A 24,552-nucleotide genomic window follows, 5' to 3' on the forward strand; every position below is an offset into this window, starting at 1 on the left:
AAAAAAAAAAAGGATCTTTTTTTCTTCTTGGCAGATGAATCCTTTAATTCACCACCTGCTGCCCAATTCTAATAGCGGCATGCAACATCCATGGATGCAGTGCAGGAGACGGGGGAGAAGCCTATGGAGTCTCTGGCATCAAGTGCTTCTGCTTAGCAAAAGGAAGCAATAAACCCCACAGCGGTCCCCTGTGGTTTTGAATTAGTCATTCACAATCTTTTACACGCCACTTCTGACTCAATTAAAACAGCAGATTGTGTCATTGCTGGCGATCCAGGCACAGTGATGGCTGGGGAGGGGAAAGTACAGTTGTGCTTGTGGGAGGTCAAGACCTGACCTGTTCATCCTCCTTTTGGTCTTCTGCTGCTTGGGATACAGGGAGAATAGGGCCAGAATTAGCCTGAAGGAGATTAGGAAACAACGGCAGCAAGTCAGAGGGTTGGGAAGGGAGAGGAGACTTGTCTCTTACCTGTTTTCTCAATCCAGGGGACTTTTAGGCCTAAATTTTAAAGGTCTGCCCCAGCAGAGTTACTCTAATGTAACATATGGCTTAGAGCAGCTCTCAAGCTGGAAACATCCACAAGAAAATGGAGATGACCAAACCCGTAGGGTAGATCTGAAGCAAACTCTCTGGTTGATGTTGTCTCTGCCAGCAAAAGAGCCCAGAGGAGCTGAGTGGAAGGAACCAAAATGGATATTTATTGCATTGCTTTCTGAAGGCAGACATCTAAAAGTCAAACCAAGAAAATAGCAAGAAAAGAATAGCAGAAGAACCAAGACTGAAATATACCATAACACCACTAAACTCATCTATTGTTTTTGAAAAACTGCATAAAAATTAGAAAACAGCAGCAGAGCCATTCAACTCCGACTCATTAATTTTGAACTATTTACATATATCACTTTCATATTAAAATGGTCTTAAAGAGACTAGGAAATGCAAAATATCTGTAAAAGGTCTTTATCACTTGCCTGTCAAGTCTGCTTTTGGTGATTTCCAACACATGACTAATTTACTAACATAAATAGTTATATATAAGCAAATTACATGCAAGTAAGGAGAATTAGTAACATTTTCCATGTGTGCATACTTGCACTGAAACTACTTTCAGTCTGGAATAATGTAACATGCATCTTCTCCAGATGAGTTATGAACTAGGTTTGTAGTTCAGATTACCCCAAATCTGCTTTTAATGATACATTAGAAGAAAAAAAAAAAGAAAAAAAATCATTTTTACATTTAAGCAGCAGCTCTCTTCTTTCTGTGAATGGTGTACAATAATGCAACAAGCAGTTAGAATAATGCTCTTACGCCCTTTTATTCAGTAAATGATGTGATAAAGGTAAGCACAATTTTCCAGCAACCTTAGCTAGCAAACAAACTCAGATTTTGGGGGACACGACAGACCATGTGTGTTCTCAGTGATAGTTTTCCTCCAAGGATACTGTCACTGTACCAAATAGTTCACCAGTACAATCACTGTATTTCATCTAGCCTGTCCCATGCGCTGAATGGAACAGGAGCCCTCAGAATACACAGTATCTGACCATGTAATTTTATCACTGCACATGCACAAGGGGGGAAACTTTTGAGATTTATTTAAATACCATAACACTTGGAAAATTGGTTTCATAACCTACACCACTTTCCTTTGTTTTACTGCCCTGCATACGCTTTCCCACTGTTCTTTGCTTCTCTAAAAATGTAACCCTCAGCAGACGCCACAAGATATGGTGAAAGGGCATCACCCATCCTTTCCCCTCATCCCATTAAGCAAATTATTTTAATTAGAACTGACCTGGGAGGAAGAGGGAAAATGAGGTATTTTTCTGCCCTTTCAGTGAGTTAAATTAGCTCGGCAAAGGGTGCAGGGAGCACCAGGGCTGCTGCAGAAAGGATAAGGGTAAATTGCACATCTGAAAAAAGTTTCGCCTCCTTTTTTCAGTATCAGCAAGCTGCTCTGTGCTCTCAACCTTAAGCAGAACTATAATCTAATAAGGTAAAAAAATAAAAATCCAAGAAAACAAAAACAAAACCCCACACATCATTAGTTATCAACAGGGTTGGGCACTGCACATGCAGTGCTGCACAACAGCACGTCATACAGGATTTATTCTCACTAACTAGCAGCAAGAGGAGACCGTTGTTTCTTCGGAGGAGGCAGAGAACTAGCAGCAGGTGTGGGAGAATAGGTTTCCAGGTGAAAGAGGAAGAAAAGCCTAGTGACAATTGTGGTCTGGCACAAGCATGGAGCTCTACTTCATTGCCTGCTTGAAGCAGTCACAGTGCATCACAGGCTGCTGAGAATGTAACTGCTAGAAGGGGAGCAAGGAGTGCGTGTCTCAGTCTTATCTGAGCAAAATTTTGCGGGACAAGGGGAAGTACCTCTCTAGCTAAAAACAACGCTGCAAGAGCTGTAGCAAACAGTGGTTGTACTAAAACTTCTCGAGAAGGTAAAAAATTATTTCTGATGAGAACAGCACATAGCTCTTCCTATAACAGATAAGAATTTGAGCTTGTCTCCTCCCCTCAAATGGAACTTTTGCAAGTTAATGGGTACTGCAACAGATCTCCTTCGATTTTGCTCAGCAATTTATTCAATTGCAAGAAGTGTTCTACAAGAGTGATTTTTATATGTATTCCAGCAGTTTATAAAGAAAAATATAAATGAGCTGAATTGCTTTTCACATTTCTGTTTTCATTCCACGTGGAAGCAAAATAATATCTGTAGGACATGTGAAAAGGGAAAAGACTCACATATTTTATTTCACTTCATTAGAGCAACACCAGGAGAAGGTTTTTCAAATTGCATTTAAGACTGGATTTGTGGGAGTGCCCTGAAAGCTGTTTGCACCACGCTGGACTGAAGGACAGCTTCACAGGTTTAAGGAAGAATGCAGGAGCCACGGGAAGCTGCTTCTTGCTAAGTTAAAGCTTACCCAAAGAGCACGTCAAGCTCCTGCCTCATCATCTGCACTAGCTACCAACTGCACTGAAGGATTAGCAACTCTGAAACTTCTTTCTGTGGATCCGTCAGTGACCACATGTGACAGTCAGAAGAAATATTACCTTTACAAGGTTGTAGCAGGAGTGAGTTGAAAGCCTTGTTACCCTCTGCAGGTGGTACCTGAGTGACAACCCAGAAAGATTCGGACATGGTCCCCAGGTCTGGGATAATTCCCACAGCAGGACTAACACAGGGTTATAGCTACCTGCAGAACCCAGAAATACATCCAAACTCTGGGTGAACATCCCAACTCTTTGATGAGATGAGACATAAAAACTCAGCATTCCTCCCCTTATCCTCTCCCTCTCGCCCTTTATTTTCAAAGCTAAGAAGAAGTCTCTGTTCCCAGGCGAAGAGAGAGACACGGTATGTGCCACGTCACCAGTCGCACTTATGAGAGGTGGACTCCAAGGCATCTCCCTGTTGGGTAGTCTAGGCACAGCCAAGGAAATAGCTTGATTAGAGTAACTGAGCCGTCAAAACCTTCATGAGAGTTGAAGGTCTCTGAAAGCATAAAGGACAAGAGAAACAGATTGAGAACAGTGCTGTACCCTTAAGCAAGAAGAAAAAAAAAAAAAAACACACCAGAAAGATAACTTCATTTCTGATAGTAGCTGGTGCATAAAAGCTTTCTCTGTTTTGCTTTCCTTAATAGGTTTTTAAGTCAGTCAAGAGGCAAAACTATGCAACAGAATTACAGGAATTTGAGGAGTGCTGCATGCTACCGGAAAATAAATCGTTTCAGAGGAGACACGAAGAAGATAAGAACAAAACAGACACAAACTGTTAGAGAGCTTAGGAGCCTATCTCACAAATGCAAAAGGGAGTGAGGAAAGGGGCTAAGCATGTTCAGGGGGGATCCCCGTCACGGCAGACCTGGCAGGCAGATCACTTCCAACCTCCAACTTCAATACTTGACCACACAACTGGAATTTGAGCAGCAGAAGCCACAGAGTCCCTACTGAAACTGGAGGGCTCAGAACTGGCATCCATCCAAACCCGTGCATGCTAAGGCAAGTCAAACGACCTTGCACCATATCTGGTATAAGAAAGAAAGGAGAATGAAGCCTGAGTTACTGCACTAGCTCCATCAGCACACACATGGCATGCTCAGAGAATGTGCCAGACTAAAACTCTACACTGCTACAATAAAGGTGGTTGTGGCAAAACCTCAAAATAAAACAAAGTTTTTTAAGTTTTCAGTTCATCACAAGTGCATGGGCAAGTGCTACCAGCAGTAACGTGGGCACTGAAAGGAAAGGCATTGATGGGCAACAAGAGCTGGGCACCGAGTGTGATGCACTTTGAAGAAGCTCTCGCATAAGACGATTAATGCAGTCTCTGCAGATGCATATCATTGTATGCGAGTTTATATGAAATGCTGTCTCCCTGCTCAAATACACCCAAACAATAGACAGCCTCTCTCTAACGTTAAAGGTTGGGATAAATGGGCTGAGTAAGAAGAAGAGGCATATAAGGCAACAAGAAAGAACAGAAGGGACAATTGCAGAATAGAAGCAGCAAAATATAAGGAAAAGTGGAATTACAAAGAAAAGTAACAAGAACTACAGCGAGGCATGAGAACAAAACAAGTTCTCTCAGATTTAGGCAGCCATTCAAGCAGCTGGTTTTTCAGCCTTGGCCTGTGGAGGAGTTGAGTCCCCAGTGCAATAGCACATGGATTTGGAGCATTTTTCAAAAACGCATAAATAACAAACAATTGACACTTTCATTCCCACCCTCACCATGCATTTCTACTGATCTGATAATGTTTAATCATGAAAGCTTGGGCGCCATAGCCTGCCTGTTGGGCTCTAGCCATGAGGGAAACAACTTTTTGGAACAAAGAAGTGGAAGGCAGCCATGAGCATGTAGATCCATCCCGAGCAGCAACACCAGAAGAATGAGCCGCCTACTTATAAACAAAGGAAAAGCTGTGCTTTCTGTGCCATCATAGCCCTTAGAATCTTTCCACCTCCTAAAGAAAAGAGTTACATAGCATACAAAGGAACTCCTGTTATAGGAGCAGATGCTTTAAAAAATAGTGCATGTTCCAGGTGTCCTTAGTAAACAGAAATGTCTTAAATTGCTTTCAAATATAGGTCCAATAACTGACTATATGCCCTGGTAGAATAACATTTTCTGGGTATAACAGTGTGCTTTAAGCAGTTTTCTGCAGAACTTCAAATAGAAAGCTGTGTTTTGGACTGCTCAAGGACACAGTCCTCAGTGAACACGGTGCAGTACTTTAACAGTTTCATGAACACTGATGTCCTCTGCAGGAGGCTGAGCCAAAGAAGCATCCTCCTGAATGCCTGCAGCTTTCTTGCCACCTTTCCTCCTCTCTGTGCATTCAATAGAAAAAAAAAGGGAAAGAATAGCAAAGGCAGAGTTAAAAGACCTCCTTTGAAACTGAATTCTGCCTATTTTTTCTAGTGTGTGCATACACATCAAGAACAAAGAGACCTCCAGCAAGGTACCAACTAGCTGTGCTTCCACAGAGCCATTCCCGGCTCAGAGCTGCTATAGATTTTGGTCAATACTGAGCTTCTACTGTCACAATAGCAACAGTCACCATCCTATATCCTGCCTCTCTAGGCATTTGGCAAATGTTTGCCAGACAGATGTTTGTTTTTCTTTTTCAAACTCCTTTGTGAGTCAACTTGGGTGTAACAAGCCAGACCAAGGAAAGTAATTTCATTTGGAAAGGTTATCTGCTTTCTAATTTCTATTCCGAGAGCAGATCATGTTTCCATCTACCTTCAACCAGACACTTAACTGTTTGGGTTTGGTTGTTTTTTTTGTTTTTTTTTTTAAATAATAACTTAGTGGTGCCAAGGTTTCCAAGCAATCATTTTTCCTTTGGTACATCTGAACATTTATCAGGCTTATTGTGCAAGAAACCTATTCCTCATTATAGTAAGCAGTATATATGCAGATGCCATACTAGAGGTAGAAACAACTCACCTGTTCTCTTGTCCAAAGTTTCTCAGGTTAAGAGATTTTTTTTAAAGCACACAGAATTATTGCAAGTTCTACTACAATCTTGATATGTAGTGTAAAAATTGTTACCATTTATGCAGAGGTATAATTGCCGCTACCCTCTTATGGGCATAGAAGTCAAAGCTATTACTCTAAACAGATTAATGTGAATTCTATACTCTATAGTATTTCAATAGCTCAGTCACCAGTTTTAATTAACACCAGAAGGAGGTCAATTATGTGCGTGTAGAATGTGTTCTTTCCCTGTTATTTATTTGCAGCCTAGAAACAGTATGCACCAAGTAAAGCTAGGACAGTCAAGAAAGCTGCAGCACTTATTAATTACTTTGTATTAAAAAGAGAGATAACATTATCCAGAAGTGAATGACATCCACTGAAGTTAATTTGCCCGATCCCAGATCCCATTTTACTTTTTTGGGAACTTCATAACTCTTTCTATAGAAGAACAAAAAAAATGAAAGAAGAAGAAAAAAGAAATGAGCAGCACTAGATGCAGATGATATGAACATTGGATTTGAATATATGTATATATATGGTAAGATTTCCTAAAACTGTCTGGCAACAATACAGTGACTCTAGTAGTTCTGTCTTTTCAGAAAGCCACAAAGACCAATGATACACAAGGAGAGATATGTAATCACCAGTTAAGTGCCATCAATCTTAATGTATTCCTAGTCAATTTGTCCATGCTTGCAGGTCTTACTCCCTAAGGAAAAGTTAAATTGGCTGATTTTTATAGCTGCTCTAAGAGCAGCTGCCTTCCAGTAACACAGCATTTTAATCTTGTCAAGCATTGTATTCAGCACCCATATGAATCCAATAATACACACTTGGTTCATGCTTCAGTGTTGTCAGCATAGAGATAACACCCCTGCCTCTCCCCTCCAGCTCAGCAGGATCAGTTGGGCAATTCCATCACCACCAAACTGAGTTTTCCCCTTAGTGAATTCCCAAGAGCAAGCGCAGGGCCAAGCTACCATGTCTGCAGTCGTTCAAGCTAACACCAAAGAATATTTGTGAGATTAGCAAGTGGAACGAGGCAGTCGCCAGGCTGCACCTTCCCCCAGCCAGCAGCACGTACCCATCCGGCTACACTCCTCACAGCCAGGGCGCTGATGAAGTGCCAATGGCTCATGAGCAAACCAAAGATTATCTATCTTCTCAGTTCAGATGTTCATGATGAGCATTTTTGTTTTGGACAGTATTCAAGCATATAAATAATGCTTAAGTCCTTTTTTTAACCCAGGGCTCCATTACAGGAGTTAGTTACTCAGTGGATAATTGCCAAGGGGAGTGTTGAGCCCAGGGTATGAGAGTTTTTGCCCCTCACAGAACATTTTGAGTTGGGAGAGTTTAAAAGAGCTTCTGGAGAGAAAACAGTGCCAAAAAGAACAAACCATGAATAGAAACAGAAGGCTCTGATAACAGCACTAACTAGTTAATATTATGCAGAATATTAACTGCTTTTTAGATTAAATTTCAATTTTATTCCAACACTTGGAGCACAGCTCTGTTAAAGAGGGACTACAGGGGATTCGGTTTCTTCTGTCATAACAGGTACCCAGTAATTCTCAACTAGCACTAGATATGTAAGCCAAAGTTCAGGCACTTAAAGTTTTCAAGTTTTAGCTAATAACATCACAAACTTCTCCACAGTCAAGCTCACTAGCTATCCTAAAGCTGTTTAGAAACTGATTTTTCATTGCTAACATTAGTGTAGTTATCCCATTTTTACATTAGCCTAATGTTATCGCTAAATCAGCCAGAGAAAAATGCCTTCACCACGAAAACATATCTTTATAAGAAATCACACTTATAAGAAGCAGAACATTAGAGAAAATTCAGTAATTTTTTTTTTTTTTTGTCCAGCAGTTAAATGATTAGCTGTTAGACACTGAATGTAGAAATTAAGTAAAATACAATGCCACTCCAGAGCATTTACTAAGTCCCCATTAGAAGAGGATATTAGCCAACGATATTTTATCTTCTCAGGATTATTTCTTTTTTTTGGTTGATGAAGGGAAGAAAAAGAAATCTCAGAAGAGTCTTTCATTTAAGAGCAGAAAAAGCTGCCAAACTAAAAGGGTCACAAAAAGCCACACTACATGCAAGGGAAGAGGAAAAAATTCTCATGGTCTCCCTTCAAAGATGTGGGTACAGTCTCTGATAGCTCCCCCCAAGCTCAGCACAGGGCAGGCTGCCTTGCAACCATCTTAATTTGTCCCAGTGAGCAAGTACCAAGCAAGGGGGAAAAAAAAAAAAAAAAAAAAAAAAAAAAAAGAGTGTCAGATTCACCTGCCAAAGCCTTGTGTCACACAGCACTCAGTGCCAGTGAGGGTCCCCCAGCCCACACAGGCAGAAGCATCAGGACATGGATTGGACAGATGTGATATAGACCTAGATGAAAAAAAAAAAAACAAACACAAAACTTCCCTAAATGACCTAGGAGACTATCTTTAAGTCACTTTGTTTATATAACAAATGCACTGTTTACATGAAGTCCAAGATTTGTTTTTCCACTTCTGTATTACACACAAGCAGCTTCACACAAGCATAAAGGAATAGGCTGCAACAATCAAAAACATTCACAGTCTCAGCACTGCAATTCAGTAAGAGTAATGAGACCACATAGAGAGGCAAAGATTGAGAACAAGGCAAACCAAGGATATCTTTTACTGGCCATAAGTACAATAGCTAAATAGATTAAAGGTTTCTGGATTACATTATGAGATGGAAACCATAATGCATCACTGGACGAGTTAGCTAGACGTTTATCCTAGGCTTGACTTTATTAAGAATCAAAACACTGAAAAGCTCAGGTCAGACTGAGCAGTAGCAACTTGTAAGAACTCAGCCTACAATCAGAAGAGCCTTCTGAGAACAGAGAAAGTAATGCAGACCACAGAAAGGCTTTAAAATAATTTTAAAATAATTCATACAACAGAACAGTACATAGATTGATTTACATAAGAAAATATTAGGGAATTAAGAAATTCAGTGATGAAAGGTAGATGGCTACAAGTATTTAATTAATGACTGTGGGAAAATGTGTAGTGCTGGAAAAAGTAACATTAAAGTCACTTAATTGAGGCTTAAAGTCCTCACCTATAAGGAAAGCAGCTTAGAAGGGTCGTTCTGGGAGGGGCTCACAACAGACCCAAAAATTGTGTGCACAGATGTCCTGACATGGGTTCAAGACCCAAAAGCCACTGGTGAACCTGCCAGCATTGGAAATTACAAGTGTAGGTTGCATACACACACATCTAATTTTGTTATTAAAACTGTAAGGGGAAAATCCTGGTGCTCCAGCCGACAAGAAGGACTCACCAGTCCCTAGCACTGCTGGATCCACAGTCTTTGTAGCTCAAGTAGATACAACAAAAGATAAAAGGCAGAGAAAATACAGGGAGACAAAGCTGACATGCATCTATGGGGCAGAGTGACAAGCGCAGCACAGAGCACAACTCCCTAGAGCAGCTTGGTGGCACCAAAGTTCATACAGCATGAGAAAACCCCTTTAGAGGTGGCAATAGCATTCATACAAGATGGCAGACCTCACACTTTGAGCTGAAAACAAGGAAGAAACAGTTCTACTTAAAGTAAGTACCCTACAAGTTTGTCCTGAGTGTCTGCTAAAACTACGGGGAAGAAGGAAAACACAAAAACAAGTTTCAAATCTAAACCATATGCAGTGAGTTGGGATGGAGGTGTGAAGAACACCAATGTGCAAACAGTTCTCTTGCTTTTCAGGAACATGTGCTTCTATACCAGACTCCTCATCACTATTCAAGATCTCAAGCTTTCCAGCTGCTAAGAGGAGCTGATCCTCTTCTGTCCCCTCAAGCAGGACAGAAGAGGTTTTCCTAGCCTGCTCCATCACTAACCATGTCTCTCACTTCTCCAGGTGTGGAAAGCATGTCCTCTAACTCACCTAGGCACGCTTTTCACACATTCAGCTTTCCAGACAATAAATCATTTCTTGAAAACGCCTCTCCCCCCCCCCGCCTTCCCTCTCCAGAAAATAAATCCTACTTGTTTCAACCAGCTCTACGCAGCGATAACACAACAATGTCTCCGTAACTGCAATAATACATGTTCATAAGTTACCTACCAACCCACTCTCCCCTTGGGCTTCAGTATAAGCTTTTCTAGCCTTTCCATGGCCAGGGAAAGGTACGTACAAAGCAGACAGGCACCTTGTAGATGTGCTTGGTACATGCTGACTGGTAACATCTGTAGGTTTGCAAGGCTCCCTTCAAACCCAGGGGAGCTGTTTCCCTTCTGACTCGATTGTCACACTCACACTTCCACTTTCTTGAATAAATCTGCTATTTGAAGAGTCTGGGAGTAACTAACTGCTCTCCTCCCCTTGGTAGTGAGTTAATGCAAGCCCTGATTAATCTCTGTAACAGCATTTGGTGCTCAGTTCACAACTGAAAGTTTGAGAAAGAGCAATAAAGTCAACAGACTATCATCCAGATAGTTACAAAGCATCCAAGAGACAAACAAGGTATGTTTTGCAGTCTGTTTGTACCACCGTCCCTGACTTTATATTGCTTAGAGAATGATTTTTCATAGTAATTTATAAGAGTAATATTGGAAAACATTCACCTCAGAATTTCACTATTACATCCACCTAGCCACTGGCATGCCTTCTGCAAATTATTTTGTCTACGACCCAGGTGTGAATCCTTTCCCACCTATAGGTATCTGCAAAGGCCACGGTGTCTGTACTGACAGAGTTACACCCTCAACACCTCCCATGTCATTGCTCACAGTTCAGTGCTCTGACTTGAAACCTGGAGCTGATCTAAGAGGACAGGGAGCATTTCAGCACGCTGCCACAGACTGCTCTCTGCACCTACAAAAGTCTCCATCATGAACACAGGCTACTATATGCATCCTCTGAAGCCACACTAGGACAAATATTCCTTCATCTCCTGTGAACTAACTTGGTACAAAAGATTAATGGAATCCATGACCAAAGAGAGAAAATTGTGTAACAGGTAAAGGTACCAAATACAATACAAGGTATTTTTCTCTCTGAACAATACTACCTACTCAAATTGCCCTTTCTACGGGAAAATGTCTTTTTTCAGGGAATCTTGTCCAATCTCTACTCAAATGCATACTGACATAACGGAGTATTTTAGAAGAGTTCACAGAACAGAGCAATGAAAGTAAGAGCAGCAAGGAGGAAGACAAGTGCCAGCAGCTGAACCAGAGCAAAGGATCCCCTTTTCATTCTTTCACCCAGGGCCCACGCCAGCTGCGTTATGCTACTGAGTGACTATAAAGAAAGTAATTCAATAACAGACTCCTGTCTGTTACTTTGAGTGGCTTATAACCCACTGACTTCAGAAAATTCATATCTTGGGGGGGAAGGAGGAAAAGAGAAGAGAGGAGAAACAAACCAAACAAAAAATATTAAAATAACCCCAGTAAATGTGAATGAACATCCCAGAAATCCTGTCTGTAAACCAGAGCAAGCTCACTACATTGTATGTAATCCAAACTGAATCTACACTTTTGCAATTAAGACCAGATTTAAAGATTTGGAAGAATATATAAACTTGTAGCTTTGTTAAGTAAACTTGTATTACCATGAACAAAGGCAATTCTGCATTATTAAAGCAAACAGCGTCTTAACCTTTATAACTGTTCATCCAACTCTGATGCCTTCCCCTTTACTTCAAGCTGCACAAAACAAAAGAACCAGTGGCAGAAATCACAATGTTCCTCAATCAAATCGGAGCTTGCCCTGAAATCTTAAGACACTTGATAAAGTCCCTTTTGGCTCCTCTAGCAACAAGTCCCTGGAAGGAGATGCCACTCGCAGCTTTCTCTCTCAGAGCAATAAACCTTTCTTTACAACTAAAAGGTACAGAAAGATATTGGTCAAAATATTAGCCATTGGGACATATACTCGTTTAAAAAAAAATCTCAAAGAAGGAAGGACATTTAAAAGTTAGAATGATATCAAGGTCCGACAACTATTCTTAGCTCTGGATGTGGGGAAGATCTTTTACTAATATGCTATCTTAACATGTTTCTTTTTAAACGTAGATGTTTGTACAGTGAGTAGGCTTCTTCAGAGTCTGTTTTAAGGAATGTAGCAAGACAACCAAAGTTCATGAAGAAAAAAATCAGTTTACCATACATGGGGGTGATTGCACTCACGGACTCTCAGATGTACAGAGTAGTTTCTCACTGCTTCTATTATATATACACATAAATACATATGCATACAGTATAACCCCCCTTTTTGAATGGAAACAAAATGTAAGAAGTTTTGAATCCATATTCCTCACTCTAGAGAAAAGCCAAGGAGCTCATTAATGACCACTATTAGTAAAGGAGCTGTTGCACGGCCAGTTGAATCTGATGCTATTGAAAAGCTTGCGTGAGATAACTGCAATTCTCAAGCTGGCCATCAACTCATTGTATTAAGAGAACAGATTAGAAAAGTGTCTTCATATGACCATCTCAATTGCTCAACAATGAGAGTTTTGTACATTCCAGATTTCATTCCTTTCATGTAACTTCTGTGCTGCAACAGACAGCAGAAGCATTTAATGACAAATTAGAAATGACCCGTCACTTCCTCCTCAACACCTCCGGCTGTGAATCCCTTATTGTCTTCTAACAATTTTCCCTCCCTGTCTTGCTTTTGTCATCTCTTAGTTGTAAAATGCTGATTTGCTTGTCTTCCTCCTGGTGATATTAAAAGTTATAAATAAGCTTTTGCATTAGTATCAAAGCTACATAGATGAAAATTTTAAGCTTTTCCTCTGCTTTTTTGTTTGTTTTTCTTGGATAGCAGAGCTGAGGCATTTTGGGACCCCAAAAACTACACTTCTATTCCCTGTCCTGACTGAGGCTAGACCTCAAATCACTTTTGTGCCTCTATTTTCCCATCCTGTAAAATAAAGGTCATAGCATCAGCCTGTTACAACGTATGTAGACAGTTACTATTGAAATTGCTACAAGTTAGGGAATTAGTACAAGCTGCATTTATAGAAATATTTTAATTTTCAGTCTATAAGCCTTAATGAAGCATTTATGTTCATTCTTTAAAAAAAAAAAAAATGCACATGAAAAATTCTACCAAATCACTCTGCAACTCAAATTTCCCAAATTATATTCTAGTATCAAACTGCCTTTGACATTTAAGCAATAGCAAACAGAAGTGGAAGCGTTACCTTTCTAGGGAGAACCCAGTATGATTAAAGTCAGTTACTGGAAGCGGCTGAAAGCAAGCACATTTGCATGGTAAATAGAACAAATGAGAACAAGAGGTTGCAGAACAATGTAAATATACACAGCGTGGCAAAACGCTCTTTGCGGCGTTACTTATTTCGTTAGTCTTATCGCTAACACTGAGAAATTATATATGCCACACTAGGTATTTACTGTGATCTATTGGACATTATTCAATAAAAAATTAATTGTGCTGCCAGTTCAAAATGCTCCCATGAAACATCTTATGTTGGCATCAAGGATGCATTTGACAATCTTGAGACAGAAACGCCTTTTCACTAATATATTGTTGCCTACTTAAGTGAATGGTAGGATCAGGAAATGCATTGAGCTGGGAGGAAGAAAAGGAGGAAGACAGAATTGAAGAACACTGGGAAGAGTTACCATTGCATACTCATAAGACAAGCATTGCAGAAAAATATAAAATAAAATTATATAGAACTTATTACTCCTATGTGATGTTGTAGGTCAGAGTTACAAAATCTCCAAAGAAAGGTTTTGAGACTATTTAAGCAAAAATAAAATCTTTTGTATAAAATTTTAAGACTAAATAAGAGATTACTGAAACTGCTACTTACCAGAGAAAATTATCATTGTTGCCTACATTGAATTTTGAAACATAAATCTCTAGTTTAGGGAACCTGGGGTGAAACGCTAACCCAAAACAAACAAAACAAGACAAAAAATAACTGAACATTCCTAGCGTCTTCTCTGAAATTTTTCACTTTGCTAGCATCCTTCTGTCTCAGTCCCAGTCTGATGCTCACCCCAAGTATTTCAGGTTGACCCCCAAAGAAAATGCAGTTCTAATGAAAACAACATTTGGTAATAAATCACCCTGAAAGTGATGTATTAAATAAACTATAAGATTATACTCAAGTGTTGTTTGGATATGAAATTCAAAATAACAGATTAGGAAGGCATGTGGAAGAAGAAAAAGGAGGTAACAAAAGAAGTCAAACAACATCAGTGAACATTGTTTGATTTCTAGCTGGTCCAGGGAGCGGCAGCAGCATATTTTTGAGTTATTGTGTCTGTTTCACCTCCACAGCTGTCCTGAAGTCCACTGGCTTCGGCCTTCATTAAGAAATAACTTCAGCTGAGTTTGACTTTCTGCTTGAAAACTAACATCTGTGCATCCAGCCTTGCTTCCCGATACTACCCTACTATTTGCCTTACAAAACAAATTCCACAGCAATCACAAAAGCTGCCGTTTCCATGTCACATTTTCCCACCTTCAACACCTTTACTTGAACTACATTCAAAGCCTCAGACAGACAGAAGGGCTTGCAGCCACAGGAACAAGAGAGGATCCATCTTCTTTTCTAATCTATCCCCTAAATGAATTCCTTAAATTATTCATGTCTTGTTTTCACTACTTCTTTCACTTCGTACCTCCAACGTGGCAGTAGTCAGCCATCTCGTAAGCTTTTGGGAATATTTGCAGCCATCAAATTGAAGGCAGTATAGAAGAGCAGAAGTGGTGCAACACTTGATCCTTTAAAACCTGACAGATTGAGGGTGGTCGCTGGGGTCAGAGCAGCAAAGAAACAATTTTTCAAGATGTTAGGAGGAGGCTGCTGATCCCCTTCCAATAATAATGGCTCTGCTGTAATTTAACACAGAAAAGGAATGACGATTTATACATTGAGCCTTTAGATATAGTATAGCTTTTGTCCTGCTTGACAATTAATCAAATGCTAAAAAGCACCTTGACAGAGCTGCCTGCCCTCACAGCAGAAACTTCATTAATACAAGAGGCATCAACATTGTGCAACAGCATTCAAAACCACATGCAGTAAGTAACCAAAGGGGAGAGGTGATTAGTCTGCTACCAAGCCAAACGGAAGGCTCTTGAATGAAAATAAAGTGATGAAATAAAGCTGACAGACCCCAAAAGTCTCCCCACTACATGAATCGACACTCTCATAAAATTTAGGCGGCCAGCTGGAATGTGGCTTTGCACCTCCACTGGGAAATGCTACTTGCAGTTCTTCAGTTACTGCTCTCACATCAAATCATTTGCATCCAGCAGCATATTAATAATGCAGTCTCAAATATTACAACTATGGTTATTATTATAACGCTCACAGAGACTGAGGGGTGAGCATGCATTTCTCAAAAGGAAATATTTCACTTACCTTGTTGGATGGCTTTCAACTACCCTACCCTCTTCCTACCACCAAGATCTGCAGAGTACACAAGCCTTTTCCCTGTAACTTCATAATTCATGTGTCAATTCCTGCCTCAATATTTCTGCTCCTCCCTTCCAAGCCAACAGTTATTATATACTGCCAGAGCCACCATCACCTTCTGTACATCAGTACAAGACACCGAGTTAAGAGTTCATCCTATGCCAAGGATGGGCCCTTGGGGTGAGGAGAAGCTTATTATGATCAGAGAAAATGGATCAGAAGAAAATTACGATGAGAAGAGACATAAACTGACTAGAGACCTCCTGATATCTGCTATAGTGTCCTTCCATGACACACTACAGAAGAGCCTGGTTCCATCAACTCCATAAGCTCCTCAGATGTATTGACAGGCTGCTATTAGGTCCTCATGAAGTTCTCTCTTTTCCAGGCTGCACAGGGCCCAGTCCTTCAGCTTCTCCTTACAGGAGAAGGGCACCAGCCCCGACCATCCTAAGGGCCCTCTGCTAAACTTACTGCAGTTCATCAACATCTTTCTTGTATTTGAGGTGGAGCAGGAAGACAGGACTCTAGATTTGGTCTAACAAGTGGTGAATGGAGAGGGATAATCACTTCCCTCAATCTACTGGCTATGCTTCCACCTGGTGCCACTGCCTGGTTCAGTCTCAGGTGACTCCCATGCTTTCTCAGATGGGGCTTTCTGCCCTTCATCAGCTACTAAGGCACTGGACCTACTCTGCAGTTGCAGATCTGCAGGTGGAGAGGCAGCTACTCTCCTGGTGCCAAAAGTATCAAACTTCCAGTCTTCTCCATCATGGGAGTCTCCATTTACCCCAAAACCAGTTTCTGGCTGCTTCTCCTCTGTGCAGTTGGGAGTTCAAGCTCTCATCTCTGCAGGGTCTCCAAAGATCCTTCTCATCTTTCCTGATGGTGCACATCAGCTGACCTCCTCCAGACTGACATCAATGTGGTGACCCATCTCAATCAGTACACACCTCTTGCAGGCAAGGACATCATCTTCCTCTGCCCTAGCCTCAATGAGAGGCCCTGAGCATCTTGGCATCCCCAGCCCTGTAGGGCTTCCTTGGGAGCTCCCTCAGGGTACAGGCCTCTGTTGAGGGGTAGTGCTCCAGCAAAATGCTGGAGACCATGCCCTGTGACACTCCAACTCCGTAGGTGCTGAGTCCCATGCTGTCAAGCAGAGCCAAGTCACCAAGTTTGGTCAAGCAGGTACAAACCAGCACCAACAGTAAACAACAGGCACAGCAGCATCCAGGACACGCTGCATGCCCACAGCTCTGCTTGCAGCCTCCCTACGTGGCTGTGCTCCTTAAGACCCACCTAAATAGCAAATGGAGACCAGCACAGGCAGCTGCTTCTCCAGCTTCACCGCACACACCTGGCAGGTCCCTTTTGGCCAACGTAAAAGCCTCCCCAAACTCCTCTCAGCCATGTTTCACTTAACTCCTGCATGCTGCCCTCACAGAAAAGTACCTACAAAACCTACAGTTTCTAGATAATGACAGCAAATACAATGGCCAGTCTTTCCTCCAGTATGCTAAAAAATCCCCAAGCTTCTCTGTCTCTAACGCTTTGCTTTCCTGTGTTGTTCTCCAAGTTTTTAGAACAAATAACCATTAGATAAGTGGTGGGTCCCTAATAATATCTTGCCCATGGATTTCTTCAATCTCACAAGCAACTGCAAATACCAGTTTTGTTAAAGTGAGACAGTGCCAATGTTTAGCTCTGAACAAGCAGGCATCTGCCTGGGACTACACCCGGCTGGAAGAGACCCACATGAGCCGGCGAAGGTAGGCTGCTGTCCAAATCACTGTTTTCCCACTTTGTATGCGCACAGGTCTCCGCTCAAGTTGGTGCCAGGAGCTGGATGGACCAGCAGCTACAGCACAAAAAATAAAAAGCCTTCCACAACCAGAAGAAATACCTCCCTCACCCCCTGGCTCCTTCCTGACACCTGCAAACCTTTCCTTTCCAGCACTCTCTGTCATCTTGAAAAATTTATTAAAGGAATGAAAATTATGGCAAAACTGAAATCCAATAAACCGTGACCTGTTGGGGAAATTTAGATAATTGGAAAGGAGACATTTTCCATTTTCCCAATAGAAACCCAGCTCTTGCTTCCAATCCTGAAACAAAATGAGAGCTAAAAATTACTTTCAGCTTTTAGGTAGAATTTCAGACTTTCCAAATGAATTTTTTCCCCCCTGTTTCTTTGAAGACTCCATACTTGCAAAGGATATCTAACTTTGCCTAACAGACAAAAAATATTGCTCACAGAGAGCTGAAAATCAGTATTTTATTTCAAAAATTCCATCCTGGAGAATAGTAGAGTAGTAAAATATCCTATAGATTGGCCAGCATATTTTTTTTTTTTTTTTTTTTGAAAAATACTCAGTTATATTTTGGGTTACATTAAAGCTCTAAACCATACTGAGCTAATAGTTTTTTCCATACTTTAAAAAAAAAAAAAAAAAAAAGAAAACGTTCATTGAATAAAAGCTTCCAAAAGGGATTTAAGTTCTGTTCACAGAATGTAAAGTCTCCATCCAGTAGTGAGATGTGGAGCTGGGTACTGAAGATCAAAAAAGAAAAAAAGAGATAAAAGCTCCTCTGACATCTCCATGACTCTGAAGAGGCACTCTAACTGAAAGTGTTCAAGTCTTTAGAGGCATCTGCTAAACCTGCTCAACTTAGTAATAGTAACTGCATATAGACAACGGGAAAAAAACAACACCATCATAATGACAAACTGGAGCAAGTTTAGCAAAAGGCAATCAGGATGGTCAAGGACAGAAGCACTTGTGCTGTGAGAAGAGGCTGAGGGACCAGGGCTTCTTCAACCCGAGAGGAGATGGCTTCAAGAGGACCTAGCAGTAGCCTGTCAATATCTTCAAGGAGCTTATCAAGAAGATGGAGCCAGGCTCTCCTGTTGTGAGTTGTGGGAGGACAGGAGACAGAAGATACAAATTGATTTGAGAGAGATTCAGACTGGATATAATGAGACACCTTTTACCCATGAAGGTAGTGGAGTAGGACAGGCTTCCCAGAGAGGCTAAGCAGTCTCCATCCTTGGAGGCTTTCATGACTCAGCTGAATGAAGCCAGATCTGACCCCACATCTAGCTCTGCTTTGAGCTGCAGACTCGATTAGATCCCCAGCAGTCCCTTCCAGCCTGAACAGGTCTGTTGTTTGATGAACGAGTGGCATGCAAGTTGGGACAACCCACTTGGCATAGTCTTTGTATCCAATGAATATTCACCAACTGCTTATGCAAAGGAACAGACAGAACTAGACAATCACGCTCCTGACACTCACTTGGGAGGTAGGAAACATGGATTCAAATCCCACCTCTGAATGAAACAAAGAAAGATTTGAATCTTAGCCTTTCCATTAAAAATAAAGCCTTAAAAACTCTTAAATTTGCTTTAAAGTAACTCAGTTCTAGCTAAAATAATTGTTTCATTTTAATTAAAGCAGATGTCTGCAGCTTAGCAAAAGAAATACAAAAATTATATTTTGGTTTCACCTGATTTTAAATTTTTCATTTTTCAAAATCACTGATCCAAAGCTAACAGATCATTCATATGGCTCCAGATATTTTTTTCCTAGCATTTTTTTTTTCTTACTCTGATTTTTAATATTTCTGTAGTGATTTTTTCATGTTTGGCCAATTTACATGATCTGTAGGCATACTCTCCCAGAAGTCCACATGAAGGGATAGGTCTGTTCCTTTCACTCTGAATAGCAGTTAATGTAGAGAAAGAAAAGATGAATACTAGAAAGAGGAGATCATAAAATCAAGATACATTGAAAAACATCATCTTGAGTTTATATTAACTGGACTCTTATGTGTATAGACTCTCCGTACATGCTATTCCATGCTATTGATGAAAACATTAAAAAGGAATACAGGAAGCAGGATTAGAAAGTTATCAAGCAGCCAAAAAAATTCATTTTTTTAATGTTCAAGGTTACTGAACACACTTCTTAGGCATGATTTCCAATAAATATTGAAGATGAAATATACACTTGCTTTTCAAGTAGGAGGGGAACTGAAATGTCTCTGCAAAAAGCACAGATTGTTTCCCACTATTGTTACCGGACTTCAAGTATATCTGTTCTCCTATAATTAATAACTCTATTGACATCACATTTAATTGGTATTCTTATTTTGCCAATGGCCTACTAAAGACTTATCATATTAATTAGTAGTAACGAGACAGTTCTAACCACCCACTGTCATTAATTTCTTAAATATGTACAATAAGATGCACACTAATTGTGACAGGTAATTGGTACCTGCCCACATTCTGCCTCCTTTAAAATTGCTCTGAAGTAGATCTAAGAGTTAATCATCATAAAACTGTACTTTCTACACTGATGAAGTACAGCCTTTTCAAGCAACACATTTCTGAATTTAAGCTGAAAAGGTAGAGTGTGCCTGTAGACTTCCTGACTTACAGATCTAGTTGTCCAGCCAGAAAGGCTAGAGGATTTTATCCAGTTATACATTTTGCTGATACCCACCTAAGACTTCAGACCAAAAAGAAAATCTCTTGGGTTTAAATGAGTTTGGGGTCAAAACATCCTACCAGGTATGAGAGGCAACCTCGTGCCAAATAAGACAGAGAAGAAACACCTATAGCACTGGTGATAAAGGCATTTGGGGAGTTCAGACCCCTTCGCCTGAAAGACAAAGACAATGGGATTGAACCTGAATATTTCCACCATAGAAAAGTGTTTCCCACATCTGCTCAGGGCCAGGCAGAAAGTGTCTCTTGTCTGCTGGAGCTCCTCCCCTTGCTATGATTTGATTACGCATGGACAAAAGGAAAACCCAGAATGGGACAAACCTTCAGAACTGGGGTTAAAACTCTTGCTCTCATTCGTTCTTTGTATAAATATTGATTTATTCATATGTTTAACTTATACTGTAAATATTTTTAAAACAGGAACAGCTCCCTGTGTCCCTCTGATTGTCACTGAAGTTCACCATTGATAACCAGCGGGGGTGAGTCAGCGCGGCAGGGACAGCAGTCTATTACGGATGCTGGCTGTGACCTGATGCTGCCTCGGGGAACCGTGAGGGAAATTAATCTGACAGACGCAGACTCCATTCCACATTGCCACAGCCAACGCAGCCTAATAAAAGCAGGCAGCTGAATGTAGTGACTGAGAGATGCACAAGGAAAAGGGCATCCTCTGTGTTCATCCATGGTCAGTCAGAAGGCATATAACATTTGAAGGACTGTAAACTCTGCAGTGGGTAGGAGTTGGAAGGGGAAGAGGGAGAGAAGAAAGGAAGAGACCTTATGCATAATTAGTCTCTGCCACTAATCAGATACAGCTTTCTGTGTATCCTCAGTCCATTTTCCTTTGCAAGCAACTCATTTTTAATGTAATGTAAACAGTTCTGTGCTCCATCTATTTTTAGATGGTGGGAGATGGGAACAAAGTGATGCATAGCAAGAGGAAACCTGATGCAAAAGCCACCTTCTTCAGTCTGCACAAGAAGAAAAGTGTTTCTTATGTGTAAGATGACTGTCAGGAAAATGGTTGTTCCAACATGCGACATCCTATCCATGTGTGATTTGAAATTACATCCTACCTCCTAGTTTGCTGCTGCACTGAATTAAAATATGGGTCTTGAGTCTACAAGTGTATTGCATCTCTAAGCGCATTCCTCTCCTTGCAAAGAATCTTTGCAAGCAGGAGGGATATGGCCCATTGAAGTGAAACATCCACACAAGGCTTTCTACAACATAAGTCCCTACATCACGTAAGGGTCATGGAAAATGAGTTACAAGCTGCTGGGCAAACTCTGAGAAAAGGATTTCCCGCGTCATTAGATCTGCCAGCTAAGAAAGGTTCATAGTTGGAACATACACTCTTGTTCCTGACTGTCATCTTCAGCAACTCCATTCACATGATGGACAGTACATAAGTACAGCTCAAGCATGCATGAATAAAGATGGTAACATCAAGCCCTGAGCAAGAAATAAACATGTATACAACAATTTTCTAGATGATGTCCATGTTCCCTAGTCTTAAAAAGGGATGCACGTCTAAGATGATACTTTGAAAACACAGCTCATTTATTCTGACCCACAAGATATTTAGTTTCTAATGAATCACACCTTTGTGTTCATACTTACAGTATTTGCAGGTATTTGTCAGCCTAATAAAGAAAGTTTTTAAAGTTAATTGTGCCTAGGAAGCTGGTTTTTTGATTTATTTTTTTGTTTGTTTGTTTTGTGCCAGTAGGGTCCAAACAGGCTGGATAAATACAAGTTGAAGATTTTGCCCACTCTTCTAAAACACACGAGGGAGTCTCAGTGCCGAAAGACCATGACCATTTTCACGCGCTATCTTACAGAATTATTATGGCTTATAGTACAAACAGATAGTTACTTACACTCAAGCATGCTTTGGTCCTGCTTGCAAAGGCTAAGAAACAGAGCTGCTAGGGACTTCAGTAGTGTTTCCACCAATCCCCATCCAAAGGCAGGTGAATCTCTCACAGCCAAATCATAAAAAGGCTGAAGGTCCTATGCTCTTATCCGTATTTCTCCCCCACAATTTAACCCTTTCTTTGCCTCTCTGGAGTTGACCTGCAAAGATACTGATACCAGTTGCTTGAGCAGCATTAGCTGTCTTCTCCAGGGAAAGACATAGGGACCTTATGTCCCATAGTCAATGGAACCACAACCTCTCACCAGTCTATGCTGCTCCTAAACCCTGCGTCTCAGCAATTTCTCTCCTTACTCAGCGCACCTTGTCTCCTGCTATGGAGACAGGCTGTTGTAGAAAGACAGATTTTCTAACCCTCTAAATTACTGACCTTCAACTGTCTTTTTCAGCTTGGTCTTCTCCATTGCTGAAAGGTCTTCATGAAATGTGAGGAAGTTCATGGATCGCCTACAAGCCTCTTTACTTCCATGTCTTTGCCAAACCAGGAGAGCAAGGCCTTAGGGAACTGTATTCTTTAAACAAAATATCTTCATGTCCTTGATTTGTCAACATAAATAAATCAATTATCTTTAAGACTATTTTCAATAATGGTGAATGTCAATTAATTAATTCTCAATCAAGACCAGAGTTTTGCACAAGCCAGCTCCTTCAGTAAATAATTCTGAAGTGTTGCATTGCAACAAAACTTCTTCTTGGCATTGTAGACTCATGCTTCCACACATTGGTGCCACAAGATTTTTTTTAAAATACTAGGAATTTCAAAACACAAACTTAATTGATAGAGCTGACTTCAAATAAAGCACAGTCAGAAAGTATCTACCTCTGATTTCTTTGCATAATTTTAGCTTCAGGATTGCAACTCAGAACCTCAGTGACCAAGGCAAAGCAAAGAAGCCTCTGAGAAGGAGACTGTAGGTTCACATCTTGACTCAAATGCTAACAAATGCTGTGTTAACAACTGATTCCAAAATCTGACTCAGGAAAGGAGTTTAATTCCTTTTTTATTACTCAGCACAATGCAGAATTTGTACAGGTTGGTAAAACTGGGACAGAGTCAACAAATCCAGAGTTCTGCAGCTGCACATAAAGATGATGAACATGAAGCCAGTATATTTTAATGAAATGGATGGCTATTCAGAACTCTTCAGTGTGCTTATTCACACCATCTTATCTGAAGCAAAGAATTCTAACATTCTCTGTATGTCAGAAGTGACCAGTGCATTATCATTCACCAAGTCCTCTCAATACATATACAAAAGACATCAAGATCTGTCCAAACATACATGATAGTTTTCCCCCTCAACTATTACTTATAACGGCCTGCAACTGAAAAACAAACCTCATGTGTAGTTATAACACAACGGTTAAAAAAAACAAAACTCAACCCCTGAACACTCTGTCTATATCCCTACAATCCAAGTAAGCCAGAAGGACAAAGAAATTAAGATCAGACTAAGCTGAGGTACAGAGCATGCAATAAAAAGTTCCACTGTAATATCTTAAGCAGCACATTTGGATATTTTTTTTTTTTTTTTAAATCGTGCTATTTGATTTAAACCCAGTAAGCACTATTTATGTTTTAAGGAAAGATTATAAACTTCTGAAGTGAACTCTTGTAAGTAAGAAACGTTCTTCTTGGATAAGTGGTATTCTCATTGATCTGCTCAGACTTCTCTTAGCAACTGCACAAAGGTAGCAGAAAGCTTCCTTGAATTTTAGTATCAAATGACAGAAAACTCAGGAAACGGTGCAGTCATACCCATTGCATTATCCTGGGCTACATTCAAACTGGATTTGGAAGTGGACATTTCCAATTTTGAACTCAGCACACAACTTCAGCCAGTGGAGCATCCTCACCAGTTAGCACCTTTTCCAGGCTCCAGTGGGTCTTCATTTCAGTTCCATGCTGCTAAAATAACACACACCTACTAATACAGGATGCTATGGATGGTTTTCACAATTGCTGTTCAGGCATGGATCCGTGGTCAAGAATTTTCAGAGATATAAAAAGATTTTGGGTGCTTACAGATCAAAACTCTTCAGCTTGAGGGGTTTTGAAGAGGCAGAGTTTTTCAGTGCTTCAGAAAGCACTGAGCATCTGGCCTTGAAAACTCAGGCCAGGCTTTCTTCTCAGAAATTTTGGGCTTTTCCTAGGAGTGTGTGTGCAGGTCCTTACTCCTACATAGTCATATACGCATTTGCATAATACACATCTGTAAACTCATAGGTATTTTTCCAGGAAGAAATTGCAATTCTCAAAGTTTTTATGGAGAGAGAGGTCACTTCTTACAATATATTGTCAAGTTCCATAATAATATAGCAGGTGCTTGTTATAAGCAATTTAACATACAAATATATTTTCCATGTATATATTTTATTTTCCTGGAACTGTCAGAACCTGTTATTTCCCCTGAATACAAAGAGAAAGGATTAACAAAGCAGTCAGAATAAACCCCAGTCTCCCAGCTTCGGCTGTCCAGCAAAGCCCACAGGGTTTCATTATCCCATGAGAACAGGCTGGTTTTATTTGGTAAACACCTCCAATCCCAGACCCAAACCAGGTAAAATGTAGCCCAAGGCTCGCTCCTCTTCGCAACTTTGAAGGTGAAATTCTAGGTGCCAAGACCTTAACAACT

The sequence above is a fragment of the Numenius arquata genome, chromosome 4 (assembly GCF_964106895.1).
Source record: "Numenius arquata chromosome 4, bNumArq3.hap1.1, whole genome shotgun sequence".
Taxonomy (NCBI): Eukaryota; Metazoa; Chordata; class Aves; order Charadriiformes; family Scolopacidae; genus Numenius; species Numenius arquata.